This window comes from Protopterus annectens, chromosome 11.part0, assembly GCF_019279795.1.
Source record: "Protopterus annectens isolate FY-2018-M chromosome 11.part0, PAN1.0, whole genome shotgun sequence".
In the NCBI taxonomy this organism is placed as follows: Eukaryota; Metazoa; Chordata; order Ceratodontiformes; family Protopteridae; genus Protopterus; species Protopterus annectens.
In genome coordinates this window covers 927,943,674-927,958,397 of record NC_056745.1, presented here as the reverse complement: position 1 = coordinate 927,958,397, position 14,724 = coordinate 927,943,674, and the positions used below count along the sequence as shown (strand labels likewise).

General features: G+C 38.4%; 1 long non-coding RNA gene across 1 annotated transcript in view; it reads right to left on the bottom strand.

The window, feature by feature from the left end:
- Window positions 1-13,639, bottom strand: part of LOC122814845 — a 341,418-nt gene extending 327,779 nt beyond the window's left edge. The window contains exon 1 of the long non-coding RNA XR_006366911.1: window positions 13,503-13,639. This is a non-coding gene — a long non-coding RNA (uncharacterized LOC122814845). The remainder of the gene's footprint in view (window positions 1-13,502) is intronic.
- Window positions 13,640-14,724: the final 1,085 nt, after the last annotated feature.

Sequence of the window (14,724 nt, the reverse complement as noted above, 5' to 3'; positions counted from 1 at the left end):
GTTTCATCCCTTTCAAATGAACGTGTATTAACAAGTTCTCTTGCATTTTTTTAAACTTAGTATACACCAGCATATCCTTTAAGCTCTTCCCTCTCTGAAATGAAAAAAACATTAATTTTGTTCAAACAGTCCATTCAGTTCATGAAATCTAGACAAAAACTTCCAGTAACATTTAATTACTTCTCTAACATTCTTACTCAAAGTATTATAGGTCATAACTACAAAAAAATGATTTTTCTCTAAACTCTTAATACTATCTTGGTTGCCACCATAAGGCACCCCCCCATATTTTTCATGTCTGTTACCATATCTTACTCTTCTTATTTTCTTTACACTATTCTCAATAATTTATCATATTTTCTTTCCACAAACATATTTGCAGTACATGATAATTCTTCCTCAAAACTGTAGTCTCTGTTGCATATTCTGGAAATCCTTAAAAATTCTCACTAAGACAGGGAATTCAATGTTTGTTTAGGGTGACAACTATCACCCATCATAAACTGATTGACCACGCCAAATTTTCTATACAGGCTTGTCTTAATCTCTTTGCCCACTACACCTTCTAAGGAAATATCAAGAAATGAAATTTTATTTCCATAACTCAGTCCATCAAATTGTATAGAGAATCTGTTTGCTTGCACTTGTGCCACAAATTCTTTCACCAGTTCTAAACCACCTTCGCAAAGAAAAATCAAATCATCTATGTTTCTAGAGTAAAACGTTTACATATTTCTGAAAAAAATAAATTTGTATATATGTATTCTGATTCAAATCTACCCATAAACAGGTTTGCATACATGGGTGCAAATGAAGCACCCATCACTGTACCTTGTAACTGATGGTACAGGGTGTCTTCAAAACAGAAAAAAATGTTTTCTAAACCAAGTTTGACTAAATCCATGGTATAATGTGCTAATGTGCTGTCACCTGAGAAGATACTAAGAGCTTCCATTCCATGAGCATGTTTTATGCTAGTATATAAGCTCTTTACATCAGTGGTTATTCAGTACATTCTTTCTTTCCATCTTATCCTTTTTATTTTTTGCAAAAAGTCAAATGAATCTCTAATGTAAGAAGGAAGATTTCCGACTTCTTTCAACAAACATTTATACAAAATTATCCCCAAATTGTGTAAAAAAATATTTTCTAGCTGACACAATTGGTCTTCCTGATGGATCTGTTAAACTTTTATGTACTTTCGGTTGACAATAAAAATATGTTAGCTCAATATCTTCATTTAGCACTTTCTTCTCAACATCTTGTTCTGTCCAGTAACCCAATCTCAACCCTTTATTAATCAACTTAGCATATTCTATTTTTGCTTTCTCTATATCAGCATTAAGTCACACGTCTATATACTTCATTGTCCTGTAGCACATCTTACTATCGAGAATGGTGCATTACAACTACTTTATTACCCTTGTCTGAGGGTTTTATCACAAAATTATTTTGTTGTGAAAATCATTTAACCGCCAACCATTCATTTTTAGTCAAGTTATAATAAATATTCCTTTTATCAAAATTATTACATAACATTTCAATTTCAAAATCTAATATAGAATGAAACTTTTTAATACCTTCATGTATAAAAGGTGGTAAGAAGTTACTCCTAACTTGAACACTAGTTGTAGCTATTAAACAGTAAGCATTACATTCATCTGTGCAAGAAACAAAATAATCATCAGATAATACATTATAATCCTCATCCATACTGTCACATGTATCATTAGCAGCAGTAACCCTATAATTTTCACATTTATCTAAGTCATGGAAAAATACCATAAGTGCATTTTTCTAATCAACTTAAAAATTTCAATTTAAAAAAAACTGTATTCTAGGCAATACTGTTGGGATAAATTTAAGCCCACACTGTAAAGCTGTATACAAATGTTCATCTAACACATCATTAGTTAAATTTAAAACAATACTGACATTGTTACAAGTAAAATTAGAACCATTTAGTCCTTTTATTATTTCTCCATTGACACTGAAATTTACCTTCTTTATGTTGGTCCCAATCTTGTTCTTGGAACTGTTGTTTCCTGTTTCTGTTGTAATTTTGTCCATTTTGCTGACGAAAATTCAGTTGCATAAACTGTTTGTCTTTAGGGTCAGGTAAACCTGGAAAAGCCTGGTCATCTTCTAATCACTGAGATACCTGCTAGTATCACTCAATGAAGCATCCTCTCTTGATTTACCTGCTATTTCCTGGTTTTAGAAATGAACACATGACCCACGACATTGCCGTGTAGGTTTAAAGAAGACTGTACCATTGTCATAATCCCTCAAGTCTCTTTTTATTTCATTTAGCTTCTGTTCACAAATTTTGTTTTCAAACACAGGCAACTTTTCTTGTATATCCCCTAGACACATTTCAAAAATGTTTCTTTAAGAATTAATTTTTTAATTAATGAATGTTAATTGTGTAATTGTTTAATTAATGATTAAGTATGGCAACTGTGGGCATTTAAGACCTGTTTTTGTTTTTAAATAGTACTCCTTGAAGACTTATGTGAAGCTGAGGTGCTAGGGTGCTGTTTTTGGTGCTACTGACAGATTTGTTTTATTAAAATCCTTTTGGCTCATACCTGGGCGTTTGTTGTGCTTGTTACATTTCCTGTACTGCTGAATGACTGTGCTGGATGATATGTTTGTGAAAACATCAGGTTTATGTATATCTGACATGGCTTAGTGGTAAATCACTTTGGCTATGGTGTGCACGTGATTAAGGCACTTTTAAGCAGTTGTAAGTGGGTTTGCGAGGGTTTGCATGGAGGTAAGTACTGCTAACTTCTGGTTACAGTTTCTTATACTCATTTAGCTTCTCACTTTTATAGGCATTGCTTACCCCCTTGCAAACAAGCTTAAACCTGCTTACTGCTGCTTAAAAGTGCTTACTCCTGCTTACCCCTTGCGCTAATTTCTTTAAAAGAAATGATAAAGGTTTGATAAGAAACTGGTGAAAAAGGGGCACAAAGAGGTAAATACAGTAGGGAAAATAGGTAGGGATGTGCAGGACGGGTGTAGGTGTATAGCTGCCCATTTCTTCTACAGTAACAGCTGTGCATATACACTGATTTGGAGGTAGATTTGGACACTCATACCCCTGAGAGAGGGGTGAGGACAAAAGTAATATGTTGTGAATCCAATTAGACCGAACTACATGTGTTCAGTGGACATGTGTGCAAAATGGACAGCTATGTATGGGGCAAGATTTTTTTGGGTGGAACAGATTGCCCCTTTTTTTTTTTTTTTTTTTTTTTAAGATGAAAGTGGGATGTTGGAGAGGGATAGTAGGTATATTTGGGGAGGTAGGTTGGGTAGGATAACAGACAAGACAGACAAGACAGCATACAGGGGTGGTATATGACACATGTGGGAGGTAAACACCTTGGATGGTGAGGGATGTTTGGAAGTCGGAAGCCCATGCACCCCCTAGTGGAAACAGTGGGACTGAGGTCCCCACCCATGGGCAGTCACCACTGCACCCTCACGGCCCTGAAGGTGGCTGTGCTGGGGCTGAGTAGGAGGGACAGGCTGACACTCTAGTTGTGCCATGTGGCACTCAAGCTGGCATAGCAGATCTCCAAACTCCCTGCGGAGCTTGCTATGCACCAGACCCTGGACCTGGCGATGGGTGACAGTGTCCTGTCCATGCCCGCTCCTGGAGGGGCAAGCCCCACCCTCTGAGGCAGTTCCACCTGAAGGTGGTGCAGGACCAGCAGATGAGGAGGTCCCAGGGTGGGCCCCAGACATGCTGGTGCCCGGTGCCATGGCCAGATGAGGTGGGAGAGGTGGGGACCAGCCTTCCCAAATGTGCTATGGTGTTTCAGTTTTACAACATATGTGAGCTAGTAATAGTTAACACATTCCAGGATTAGGTATAACAGCATGCATAGATATTCAAATTAACCCATGGGGGTAGAGATGGGACATACTTTGCATATTACTCTCATAACATTTTAGTGAGTTGCTAGAGTGACTGGTTTGTTCTTATAGATATATTTCTGACAGTTATGATGTCTGACGATCATTTGTATGTCATTCTTTGCTGCCTAAACTTATGGGATCATCCCACTTATTTGCCAGGGGCAGGGTGACAGGCAGCGGATATGGGCCAATTAACTGGACATTCTGGACAAATCTGTACAGTTGTAGGGTATGATTCTGCATACAGTTTACTACCACTCCCAGGATTCGAACCATGGCTGTGTGTGCTAAAAATACAACAGTTCACGTTTCAGTTGAGTGTGCTATTTGGATTATGTCGTCTATCTTTTCACTGTTTTCTGTCTAAGTCTCTCTAAGTTGTATAATATGACCTCTTGTGATTACAACAGTCATATACAGACATCCCTACACATTGTGGGTAACAGTGCTTAATACAACAGTACTATTAAGAGATTGCAACACTACATTGCCATATGATACCAGAGTAAACACAAGCAGTCCAGCAGTTAGACCTTTATTGTCAGGCTGTTAATTTTCTATTTACATACAACCTATATGAGAGTCTTCCTGCCATATTGTCTGGTTCATTCAGTACATACCATACACAATACAGGTTTATACTGGAAATTAACTTTCTACTACATTTAGATTTATTTCTTATGACAGTACATGCAAGAGTATTACTAACCTGCCTCACGACGCAACCTCTGCAATTTTCAGGCATGGGCTTCCTGGTTCACAGCCCTCTCATCTACCGCTATCAAAGACATAAGAGGATTATTTAGCCATACCTATCCATTAATATACATGAGCTGGCAATTATTAAACAGGTAGTAGACTGATACTTGCACATGGCTGGGACATCCCCCGTCCACCTAGTCTCTTGGATCCAGCTCCCTCTTTCTCCACTTCAGGTCTGCATAGTGATGCCTGACCTGCTCACCAGTTCAAGGTATGCCAGTGACTCTGGTGAGGTCATGGGCGAGATGGTCCCAGGCTTCCGCTTTATATTGGGAACTCTGGTACTGCCCCTGCAGCAGTCTCTGGTCATAGTCTTTAACAAGTAGTCCTGCCATGACTTTTGACTCCTGGATGCACCAGCGCTGTGCCCAAAAGCACACTCCTTCTCCCATACCAGTCATAATGCCTACAGGAAGAAGCTGCAACCAGTTATGAGATGTATTCCCACCTGTTGGGTTTAAATAGGGATGATTTCCTGCACTTTGCCATGACTGGATGGTTTTGAAAAGGCTAACCTATGGGCAAACCTGCTTACCTAAGGTTGGCATTGCTTAAAGGTGTATACCAATGGACAAACTGATTTAGCTGGCCTACACATGGCGTACACCTAGTAATCTGGGCTGTGCAATGCTTAGCATTGCTTAATTTTTAATTTGCATACTATTTACTGTTTGGCATTGACTTATTATTCATTACATGTTATATATGTGTTTGGTATCCATGATTCATGTGTACGTACACTGAATGGGGTCCTTGTGTTTATTAGGGGATTTCAACACTTTATTACAATGACACCTCACATATGGACTTAATGCAGTACTCCAGTTCATATATTTATGTTATGTAATAGGCTATACAACATAAAACTGTATATAGATTCATTTCACATGTTAAGTTTGATTTTACTGTAGTGAGGATCTGTTTGGTGATACCTCAGTCTTATGTACTGCTGTGATGGCTTACTGGTTCATAGGTTCATAAGTAGGTACTAGGCTATTGGCCCTAGGGCCTATATAAGTCTTGCCAAATGGTACCCTGGCTTTTGCCACCCAAGAAAATTATTTTACTGTGCCCCTGTCAAGCAGAGCTACAGAAGTGATCCCTGGGGTGAATTTCTTATCTCCCATCCAATCATTAAGATTTTTTTTGAAAAGTGCTAATGAGGAGCTTTGTTTGATATAGATAGGTAGTTTGTTCTAGAGAATGGGAATTCTCTGGGACAGGAATCTATCCCTCCAGCATGTTCTGTTTATTGTGGTGACAAGGTTTAGGTCCCTAGAGCATGTAGCTCGGAGGGCTTGGGATTTCTTTAAGTGGAGCATTGTCCAACAGCTCTGGGTTTCACATAGGTTTGTATGTTAGGCAGAGATCGCCTCTGAGTAGGCGATATGTGACAGAGTAAAGCTGGAGTTTTTTGAGATGGTCTGCATTGGACATCTGTTTGAGGCCAGTAATCCTCTTTGTGAGGTATTTCTGTGGCCTTTCCAGTTGTTGTAGATGTCTTGTAAGGTACATACCAAAAGGGGCATTGTACTCTATAATGGGTCTAATGAGTGATTAGTAGAGGGGAACAATGACCTCTTTTTTCCTGAATGAGAAAACTTTTGTGATGCAGTGTGCCATGTAGAAGGATTTCTTGACTACTGTGGTGATGTGATTATCAAAGGAGAGACTACTGTCCACCTGTGTCCCAAGGTCTCTTATCACACTTCGGTGTTAAGTAGACTACCACCTATGTGGTAGCTCATGGGTACAGAGTTTTTTACCAAAAGGGATGACAATGCACTTTTTGGCACTGAGCTTGAGGCCATGGCTTTGACACCAGGCATCTGTCTCAGTGAGGCCCTTTTGTAGGATGTCCACATCGTTAGGAGTTTTGATATTGGCTCCTAGTTTGCATTCATCTGCGAACTTTGTTAGCCAAAGACCCTCTGTGTTAGCCTGTACTTCAGCGAAATAGATACCAAACAGGAGAGGACCTAGGACTGAACTCTGTGGTACTACACTTGTCACTGGTCTGAAGTTGGATTTAGAGTCTGCTGCTTTCACAGTGTGGGTTCTGTCAGTGAGCCAGTTGGCAACCCATCTTGTGACATAGGGATTTACACCTAGTTTAGTGAGTTTATCTATAATTCCAGAGTGGGGGATGGTGTCGAAAGCCTTGGCGAGATCTAGGAACCACCTTACCCTCATCTACGGCTTTGATGACCACTTCAAAGAAGTCTATCAGGTTTAGGAGACATGATCTGCCTTTTACAAACTACTTTTAACTACTTTTTTAACTACTGTGACTACAGTGTACAGGGTCTATAGTGTACAGGGTCCTGGGTTCAAGACCTGCAAGGGCTGTTTATTGTGTTGCTGGGCAGAACAGTAGTTGTTGGATACAGAGTGATTAAGGCAGTTTTAAGCAATTGTAAGCGGGTTTGTGTGGGTTTGCGCGAAGGTAAGCAATGCTAACTTCTGGTTAAATATGCTTACAGAGAGTTAGCTTCAATATTGCTTAACCTGTGTGTGCATTGCTTATCCCTGTACAAATGGGCTTAAACCTGCTCACTACTGCTTAAATATGTTTACTCCCACTTACTACTGCTTAATAGTGCTTACTCCTGCTTACCCCCGCACTAATTTAGACAGAAATGTAACATGGTTCTTGGGAAGGTGGTGGATTTGGACACTCTATGAATTTATCATTCATTGCACATTATACTTTTGAATTGTATCCCTGATTCATGTGTACATATACTGTATGGGGCAGTTGTGTTTATCTGTGGATTTTACAACATTATTACAATGACACCTCACATCTGCATTTAATGCAGTACTCCATTTCACAAATATATGTTATTTAGTAGGTTATACAACAATAAATATGGTTCATAAAGTGATTTGACATGGAAAATGGAATATACTGGAGTGAGACTCGAACTGGGAATGACTGCTCGTAAGGCAAATACTCTGACCACTCCACTATTGCAATACTGCTTCATTTGTATATATCTTGATATTTATCTTCCTGTGCCATTTAAGTTACATTATACATAGCTAAGCAATGGGCAAACCCACACACCTATGGTTAAATTTTATCTGTTTGATAAAAAATAAATTGTTTATATTATTATATATTTTAAACTTGGGGGTGTTGCTGGGAGTATGCAACCCCCTATGAGCGGTCTCGCTCATTGTAATAGCTAAACTGCAGTTCTTGACTGCAGAGGCATGTATATTGTGAGAGCTCTGCTCTCAGACATGCCCCCTGCACTCGTCCATGCTCCATGTCCATTTAGGAGCTCAGGCAGCACGCCTTCATTAATATGCATGGCGCGCTGCCGTGCTGCTCCTAACAGTCGATTCTGTGCAGGACTAAGCTATTCCTGCACAGAAGTTTACTGAATCTAGGGTATGTATTATGACGCAGTATGCTACAAAATCAACCAGGTTCCCAAAATGTACCTAGAAATGTTTGCATTCTTATTTTATGATCTCTCAAGACTTCAGCATTTTTTTTTCACATAAAACTGATAAGTGTTGGAGATGCAAACTGGTGAATGCTGGGAGGAAAAGACCATATTTTCTGGACATGTCCACAGTGAGAAATGGAGAATAAGGAGCTTCAAAATGTATTAACTGCAGCAACAGATAGAATTTTTATTTATTTATTTATTTAATTATTTATTTTATTTTATTTTTTGTGACTGGAGTTGTTCCTCTTGGGAGTGATTACAAATGAGCAGTTACCTGGACATTATTGCTAGCTAGTTTTCACTGGAAATCCTAGAATGTTCCCCTCTATGAAAATTTTAGGAAAATAATAACAGAGGTGGCAAAATTTGAGGAAAAGACAACAAAGAGTAGTTCAGGGCAGAAATTAGTAAAAAAAAGTAGATGCCTTTATACTGACATTTAAACAGAGGAAGAGCTGCTAGTTAGATAAATGCTGCAGTTTTGAGTCCCAATTAGATGTAGTTCATAGGTCAATTTTTTCTTTTCATTTTCTCTTCCTTTCTGCTTCTTCTGCAGAGTTTTCCCTTCTATGAGGCATGGATGGGAGGTAGTAAACTTATGAAGATCTATAGAAGAATAAAATCTACATTGGTTTAAACAGGGTATTACGGGTAGTGATATGAATAGACTTATAGGTTTATAGGTTCATAGGTTGGTACTAGGCTATTGGCCCTACAGCCTATACAAGCCTAGCCATAACAATTCCCTGGCTATTTCTTCCCACAATATTTACTTCCCTGGACCCCTCTCTAGCAGGATGACTGACATGATCCCTGGGGTGAATTTCCTATCTCCCATCCAATCGTCAAGGATCCTTTTGAAAAGGGCCAAAGAGGCACTCTGCTTGACATGTATGGGCAGTCTGTTTCAGATTCTGGTGAGTCTCTAGGTCAGGAACCTATCCCTCCAGCATATTTTGTTCATTGTGATGACAAGGTTTAGATCCCTGGAGCATGTGGCTCTGAGGGATTGGGATTTCTTTAAATGTAGCATGTCCAACAGCTCTGGATTTGACATGGCCTTGTATGTTAAGCAGAGATCACCTCTGAGTAGACGATATGCGACAGAGTATAGCTGGAGTATTTTTAGACAGTCAGCATAGGGCATCTGCTTTAGGCCTGTGATTCTTTTAGTGAGGTATTTCTGTGGCCTTTCCAGTTGTTGCAGATGTCTTGAGAGGTACATACCAAATGGGGCGTTGTATTCTATAATGGGTCTAATAAGGGATGAGTACAGTGGGACAATGACCTCCTTTTTTCTGGATGAAAAGCCCTTAGTGATAAGGTGTGCCACATAGATGGATTTCCTGACTGTTGTGGCGATGTGGTTATTGAAGATGAGACCACTGTCCACCTGTGTCCCTAAGTCTCTTATCACACTTTCGGTGTTTAGTGTACTGCCACCTATGTGGTAATTCATGGGTGCATGTTTTTTCCCAAAGGGGATAATTATACATTTCTTGGCATTGAGCTATACATTCCATGGCTCTGGCACCAAGCATCTGTTTTTGTAAGGCTCTTTTGTAGAATATCCACATCATTTCGGGATTCAATAATGGCTCCCAGTTTGCAATCATCTGCGAAATTTGTTAGCCAGAGTCCCTTAGTGTTGGCCTGTACTTCAGAGAAGTAGATGCCAAACAAGAGCGGTCCCAGGACTGAACCCTGAGGTACTCCACTTGTCACTTGTCTGGAGCTGGATTTGGATTCGGCTACTTTTACAGTGTGGGTTCTGTCAGTAAGCCAGTTGGCAATCCAACGAGTGATGTAGGGATTAATGCCCAGCTTAGTATGTTTATCTGTGATTCCAGAGTGGGGGATGGTGTTGAAGGCCTTGGCCAGGTCCAGATAGGTTGTGTGGACCACCTTACCCTTGTCCACAGGTCTGGAGACTGATTCAAAAAAGTCAGTCAGGTTCAGGAAACAAGATCGGCCCTTCACAAACCCAAACTGGGTGGGATCAGTCTTTGAAGGATTAATGCCCAGCTTAGTAAGTTTATCTGTGATTCCAGAGTGGGGGATGGTGTTGAAGGCCTTGGTCAGGTCCAGATAGGTTGTGTGGACCACCTTACCCTCGTCCACAGGTCTGGAGACTGATTCAAAAAAGTCAGTCAGGTTCAGGAAACAAGATCAGCCCTTCACGAACCCAAACTGGGTGGGATCAGTCTTTGAAGGCTGCCAATGTCTTTGTTTATAAGTTCCATGATAATACATTCCATGGCCTTGCAGATCAGACTCATCAGATTGATGGGGTGGTAGTTCCCAGGATCCAAGGTGGATTCCCCCCTTGTGGAGTGGGATAACTGTAGCTGTGCATCACTCAGTGGGCACAAAGCCTGAGGTGAGGCTATGATTAAACATGACATTTTATCAATAATGGCTTGTCAGGACTTTTAAATGTGATTTTTGAGAACAAAACCCGACCTAAGTGGTTACAAATTTGAAATTCTGTAGTTTCCCATTTCATTAGAGTTTGTTATTTATTTTTGTTTTTCCGAAGTGTTCAGTACAGTTAGTTAATTTAAAAAGGTGTTGTTAACATTACTGATATTTTACTGGGGCGTGAAGTATGACCAGAAAAGATCACAAACAGAGACTGACTCACAATCAGACAATATAACTTCAAGGTGAGCAAATGTAAGTGTTAAATCAGAGATACAAAAGTAGCTATATGGGTCATGTCTGAATATCAGAACAATAGGATAAGCAACTACTTATGAAATTTCTGATCATCATATATATATATATATAAATATATATATATATATATATATATATATATGATAAAGTATATTCAGATTATGTCTGAAATAAGTGTACCATTAAGGAAAATTGTTGAGTAGTATGTAGCTTTTAATTAGAATGTATACAGAGAAATGGCTTTTGAATTGCTCAAAAAGATAATAACTACAGCACCTATCCTGATGTATGTTGATGTAAATAAGTCAATTACATAAGTTGATGAAAGTCAAAATGGAACTGTTGCAATGATTTGCAAGAAGATAAATCACTTACTGATGGCTCAAGAGGATTTAGTTACTATCAAAAACAGATCATCAGATAGAAGAGTTTTGAGTAATAGTATATAAGAAGTTTCTTCCATATATTTATGGAAAGAAAGAGACCATAAGCCATAACAGAATGCATTCAAGAAGTTGTATAAGCCAAGGTACCACCTAGTCTACAGAGAATGCTATTGCTTTTACAGAGATATGCCTAAGTAATGAATCATAAACCAACAAGTTAGCTGCACATAATACATGTGTAATGTTTTTTATACTTACAAGACTAGAAATACAAACTGCTCATAGATGAAGTAGAAATAAATTGCATTGCATCGTAATGTAATTGTCCAAGACAGAAAAAATGCAATAAAAGTTCTAGAGGTATAGTGCATAGGCTCTAGCAATTAACATGCTCAAAAATGTTGCAAAAAAAAAAAAGTAGAGCCAGGATAAATTATTCCATAAGGAAATACATTTGACATTACTTTCAATTCAAAGAAGATATTAGCTGTATAGAATGCTTGCTTCTCAAAGCAGGTAAATTTTTAGTACAAAACCAATTGAAAACTAATGTTGGAAAGCATGTGTGAGTCTTATTTGGACATAGTAAAAGAATAAAGAAACCACATTCAGTATGTTATTTTGGCTGAGAACAGCTGTGCATATAGAAGACATAGCTCAAAATGTACTAAGTACAATGGCTTATCACAATATTCGTTCAAGAAAAGCAATACTATTGTACATAGCTCCAGCAGACCATGGAGAGGGGCTATGCAGATCTGTTCTAATATCAAAACATGGTATACATGGCTTCTGATGACAATTATTCACCATTTTCTGAACTTGTGACACTGTAAATCAATGTGTAATCAATATACCGAAAAGCTATATTTTCAGACATGATGTTCCAGATTTTGTCATGTCATATAATGGTCCAGTGCATATTAGCATTGTGCATGTTACATTTAATCTAAACCCATACAGCCAAATGGACAAGTTGTAAAAGCAGTATAAAGTGTTAAACAACAACTGAAGATGTGACAAAGCAATAACAGTTATTGTTATATGGAACATCAACCTTGCTGCAATACATAAATACTAGAGTGCAAGGTGTTTATCATCTGTACACTAATGGGCCATATAGAAGCCACGGTGGTACAGCGGTAGCATTGTTGCTTCACAGCAAGAGGTTCACCTGTTCGATTCTCAGCTGGAATGCCTTCTGTGTGGAGTCTGCATGTCCTCCCAGTGGTCGAGTGGCCTTCAAAAGACATGCGTGAATGGGCCTGCCTTCGCTGAAGGTTGGGCATCGGGCTGGTAACTCGGCACCATAAATATCTACTGCCAATCATTAGCACACGTTCTGCTGTGGCGACCCCTAACCGGGAAAAGCCGAAAAGACAAAACAACACTAATGGGCCATATGTTAATTGAAATGAGTCCAGCATCTGCTTATTTGCTGACTAATAATATTCAAAATCATTTGCAAAAGAAATTGAAACAGGCTTAGTCAAGTTGAAAGTTCTACTCCAATAGACATGTCAAGCCTATTTCTGATTTGAGAGAAGGAGATAAGATGATAATTCAACAAAGCTGCTATGAAAAGCAACCTGACATAGATGTTTTGAGGAAACATGAGCAGCCAAGATCATACATTGTGAACACTTCATATGATAAAGTGTGAAAAAAACAGTAGATACTTATTAATACAGGATACCCTAACTCTAACCCTACACCTTAGTTAAAAATATCCTTTCCATAACACTATCACTATAAACAACAGGCACACACACACACACGCAAAATTCTAGATATATCCCCTTATCTAACCCTTAATCTTAATCTTACTCAAACATGCAAACACTTGCACTAACACCAATTATATCCCCTTACCTAACTCGTACTACAACTCTAACCTGCAAATAATGGCACACATGCCTAATACAAACCCACTTACTTGTTTCGGCAAAATGGAAGTTTAATAAAACATACATTTGCATAAAAGAACCTGCATTTCATTATGTCAGACAAACATCGGTCAAAATGAATTGCAACCATTTATCTGCAGAAAGGATGTTTGAGGTAGGTGAGAGCAGATGATGGGATGGGAACCAGGGAGGAAAGTGATGGAGTAAATTATTAAATAAGATTCAAGCTGTATGTGTACAGCCTTCTGCACAGTCTTACCAAATAGGGAAGTCTAGCAACAGAAACATAGTTCTCCACAATATGTTGTTTCAAATATAGCTTCTTAAGAGCAGATATGAGTATGGCCTCTTTAAATAATGATAAAAAATACCTTAGCAGGAACACGGCATCTAGAAGACAACTCATGCAAAAGCTACCAAGTTATTATTCTGTATTCCAGTCTACAGGTTGTCTTGTGAAAAAAGAGCCTTGTTCATGACGTTCTTATATTCATTAGGATTACATCCACACCAGTACCTGTCAGAGAGTTAATGTATAAGACCGTCACTGTAACCACTTAAAGTTAATGAGACTTGAGCATTAGTTGAATAAACTTACTGTTGAAACAAAATTCAAGTGACAGCCTTACACTATGATGCAAAAGAAACTTTTTGAGTTGCCAAACAGGCTAGGCTGTACAAATTGTGGACAGTCTGAAAAAGTATTATCACTTGCTCTGAAACCATGCAAATCTCAAGAGGACAGAAATTATGTCTTCTTTTGTGGCATTTCTGATTCATACAATGAATAATGATCATTACATTTAAGTTTGTCTTACAAAATGACAATAAAGTACCAGTTTTGTTCCAAATTTAGATTAGGACATACATATGAGGTTGTTAAATTCTTCTCCATAACATCAGTCCTCAATCTCAATAGATCTTAGGCACACTTAAAGAGAGTCCAACTGATCAAAAGCCTCTATGGGAGCCATATTCTTGGCTTTACCATCTAGTCTGGAAAGAACTCAACAAATAATGGCATTGGGCTAAAACTAATCCCATGCAAATACCTAAACTAAAATTAGTTAATTAACAAAAACAGTCAAAAAATTGTCAACTTATGATATTGCTTTCACCAACAGATTTTAGGTGATCACAGTGAGTTGGAAAACTGAATCAAAGAAGTGTCCCAAATGATGACATGTAATGAAAATAACCTAAGAATAATTTGATAGAATTATCTGTCAAATGCAATGAGCTAGTTCTAATTTCTGATGTCAGTCACTCAAAAAACAGTTTCGATGATCCAGCACTGATGTAAGTCCATCACATTTTGCAAGAAAAAAATAAATAAATAAATAACAGAAATTAGGCAGGAAACCCTAAAGCTGTGTAGCAGATATCAGTAATTCACCTCCACTTTTAGAACATATTCGAAGGAATTGGTCAACTAACCTGGAATCTGAATTATACCATATCAAATTTAAGAGAGATGTTCATTCATCCTCTCACAGTAGAAAACCTGGGATGATAGATAATCAGCATGACATGCTGTACACACCACTGCTCAACACTAAAGAAGCTCAGCTGGCTATAGCTACCTAATCACTT